Source organism: Atta colombica, unplaced genomic scaffold, assembly GCF_001594045.1.
Source record: "Atta colombica isolate Treedump-2 unplaced genomic scaffold, Acol1.0 scaffold9, whole genome shotgun sequence".
Taxonomy (NCBI): Eukaryota; Metazoa; Arthropoda; class Insecta; order Hymenoptera; family Formicidae; genus Atta; species Atta colombica.
This window is the reverse complement of record NW_017259583.1, coordinates 2,746,794-2,751,010: the sequence shown is the minus strand read 5'-3', so window position 1 is coordinate 2,751,010 and position 4,217 is coordinate 2,746,794.

Below are 4,217 nucleotides of genomic sequence, written 5' to 3'. Positions count from 1 at the left end.
TAATATATATTAATATATATTATATATTACATAATAATTTAATATTATCTTCCAAAAATAGCACAGATGGTTTTGAAAATTATACATGAAATATTATGCGAAATCCTTAACAGTTTTTTTCTGCACGGTATTTTAAGAAATAGAATCTATTTATCTATTTTTAGTTCTAATGTATAAGTTCTTGTAATATGTATGTAATGGAATTTTTAATTCTGATTGAGATATATATATTTGTTGCAGTGAAAGTTGTATGCATCTAAAATTCTATTATTTGATTATAGTTTCTGTTTATGATACTTGAAATTTGAAATCTTTAATCTTCTACTTTTTTATGATGCCTATCAAGTTTTTTTATAAAAAAGCGGAAAACAGAATACGATGGAAAAGCAGAATCTTGTATCACATGTTCAGAGAACTTAATGGAATCAGCGCTATATCGATCTGTTTGGACGTTATTTAAACGAAGGCTAATGACAAGCAGATATGATAACGACGCCATTTCATCGGCGGTTACAGGGTAGAAGCACAGGTTGGTGCGCTGGGTGGTTCTTCTGGCACGACGCCAGGCGTCCGCCGAATTTAGCACCGCGGCGCTGACTAACTCGCGTGGCATTCATTCAATCGTCGACCAAAAAGCCCCGCTGCCATATAGTATCTTGCTCTTTGCAAGAAACGCGTGTCCTAAAGCGATTAGAAAAAAAGAGCTCAGATTCCGATTTAAAGCTCATCTTATTGTTAGATGCGAATTATTCAGTAAATTAGAGAACACATAGACTTTTTGTGAACTATCTTGTGATTTCTTCTCGCCTATTATTTTTATTTGTATTATTAAATGATATTAAATATTGAATATTTTACATTTCTTTTACTTTTGTTATTTATTCCTTTTATTTATTTTTTTTTATTAATTCCTTTTATTAGTAAAAAGGTGATTTAATTGAGAAATATCAATTCTTCTACATTCAATTCAATTTATAAGATTTGAGAAACGTGTAAAGAGAGATAAATAGATAGATAAATAGATAAATAAATAAGTAGAGAGAAAGAGAGAGAATTCTCCATTTAAAATTCTTTTAAATATCTGTTAAATGTATCAATTAATGTATTAATGAAGCTTATATATTTTGTTTTTTAAAAATATCTATAATTTCTACAATTCAATGAGAATTTATGATTCGCATTCGACTACCGCTCTTCAAAATATTTATTCTATCCTACGTCATTTCTCGATGCTATATTAAAAAAATGCTTGAAATTCTTCAGGGAAGAAAAAGAAGGGAAGTCGAAGTATATCAACTGTTTACATTAAAATGAAATATTTATGAGCTTTCGAATAAAACGCACAATCGCAAGGAACCTCTAGATGGGAGTTGCGGAACAGGTGTCTCGGCGGCGGTATCGTAAATCGTCGACGGTATCGTCGTTGAACGGCCAAAAATAAAGTCACGAGTTTCGAGCACATCGAGCAAGCAAGAGCATCTTCAACCACTGACGCAATTCGACTGTGGATCATCAGCATTAACGTAACCGACACCAATAATGCTAGTACCTCGTGGCTTTCTACGCGCTTTATCCGGTGGTGCATCCTACAGGTGCTCAAAGGTATTCCGTCCGCCCACTAACGTGATTCGCGTATTTTCGGCGCTCTTGGAACACTCCCAGATGCGGAGGAGGAGAAATACGCGACGACAACGATAGCGAAGAGATCTTGATGGATAAATCGCTATCTCGGTCACGTGCGATTCTCTGAAAGAGATTTGCTTAAAGTTCGATTGCATTCAGAATGGAATGTCGATGAGATCTGAACAATTTTGATGACGGGCTTAAAGAATGATTACATGAAAGGTAATAAATTACATTGATGATATATACAAGTCTACTAAATCGGGACAAGCTTGTAAGAGGGGAATTTCCAATTTTAGGTAATTTCTCGCTCGAAAAAGATGGATAAGTACGGGGGCGGATATAGTTTTTGCGTCAATGTGGCAGGGATACTAAGTCATTAAGAGTGATTTTACAAGACGGTGGGATCGTTTAGGACGAGAAAGCCTGACTAGATTGTGTGTCCCGGATAAAGTATCCGGATATGCACGGTTCCTCCTATAAATCAGCGGCCTTCTTCTTTTCCTCGTGCTGACGATAGCAAGTACTCTCCGACGGAAAAAAAAGGGAAAAGCACGCAATCGCTATTTAAAAGGTTCGTAGGCGGCTTTCTAGCGAATAGAGTACGTATATTCGAAAACAGCGAGCGCGAGAGAAAGAGAGAGGACTTCGACTTCGCCGCTCCTTCGGCGGCCTCGGCATGGGGTTGTCGTGCTATTTTCAGGCCCCGCTCGCTCGATGCAGCTGTCGTGGTCTTCGGGTAAACCACCTCTCTTCTATTCCACGGCCATCCGCGAGGCGCGACAAGGTAAGCCGAGGAGATTGGAATCTAAAATCTCGCGACGAGATTCGTCCGTTGGCGAATTTTTCTTAAACTTGTCCGTTTCTCAAAGATACTTGCCGACTTTGCCTCTCGATAACGACGTGCAAAATCGAGGCAAAATCGAGCAATTTCTTCAATTTCTATAACAGAATATTTTTTTTTGTATTCGCATTCTAGTAAAGAAATGAGTTAAATTATAATAGAAATTGTAATGAATCTTTTAGGACAATAAAATTCTATAGAATATTATAATTTTCTATAGAATATTATAATATTATAATTTCAATACAATTTTGTGACGAATTATTTCAAAGTTTTGTTGAAGTTGTTACTTCAAATATTTCTTCTATAGTATAAAGTCTTGCAACTTTATTCATGATTTAAATTTAACAAATTTCTGCTAAATATAGAACTATATTACAGTAAGATTAATAAAAACTGAACGTTGACACCAGGTGGCTGCTAGAAAAGTTTCCGTGCCGTGCACGATCACAAACATTTATAGCAACAGACATCACGAAATAATAATCAATCCTCTGAAAGAATTTTTGGAGCTAAACATTCGTGCGCCTAAGATTCGTGCGAAGAAGATAATCGGACGAACCTATTAAACTGCTTGGATTCCGAGAATAGCAATACGATGACGAGGAGGCGCTTCCGCGAAACGGTGCGTCGCGTCGCTCTGGCAGGAAAATGGAATAAAAGTCCGTGGACCGTCGCGGAAGATCGCCCACCGGAGGATGAGGGATGAAGACGAATCCGAAGATAAGCCACGGAGATCTTGGCCAAGTGCCAAGACGTCAGATTTTCAGCCGTTTACGTGTACTCCAACTTTTCCGTCTGCGCTTTCCCCAATGCGTCCTCTAGGATCTAGGGTGCAATGACACCGGGCGGCGCAACTTAATGACTATTCTCTATTCACGGTACGTGAATCATTATGCGGGAATAGGCGTTGCACCCGTCTTGATTATATTCCGCGGCATTGTTGCTGTTTTTAGGCACATGAAAGGGGAAAGTGCATAGTGGGCATACAGATGATAGATAGACAATTCTATTTTGCTCTAGACTAAATTTCATGATGAACACAGGGAGAATTACACGTTCATTGAAAATGCGAACGTAAATATGCCCATATAGCACAGAAAATTGAAGCAATATTGCTGCAATGTTGCAATATTGCAGATTGCAATGTAACAGAGATATTACAGAAGTGTAAATTAATATGTCTGCAAAATGTCAGTAATATGCTTGTAATATTTCACAAACATTGCAAAACTGTAATTCTTTAATTGTTAATAATAATATAATAATAATATAAAAATATAAGTTTTTACAATATTTATGTAGTACAGTTTTTTAGTTTAACAGTCGTTTTTATCATATAATAATTAATATAATCCATTTTATATAAAAAATTTATTGATCTACTATTTGACAGCCATTTTATTATAGCTAAGTTTTATATTTATTTTAAATATGAAATCAAAAAATTGTTTAATTGTTATATTGAATATAAAATCGAATTTGGATACAATCAATCGATAAGACGATTAAGAAGCAATTAAGCTGCTGAAAACAATTTATCGAAATATTAATTATGTGATCGATAATGTATTTATGCCTGATGTAAATGCAAAAATAAACCAGCGCCCGAATTTTATTAAATTTCATACCGTTATTTTTGAATTGATTGGAGTGGTTTCGAACCAGAAAAAGAATCACTGCGACTAATTTAATTCATGATTAACTTACCAAATGACTGTATTATTATATATATATTATATATATATAT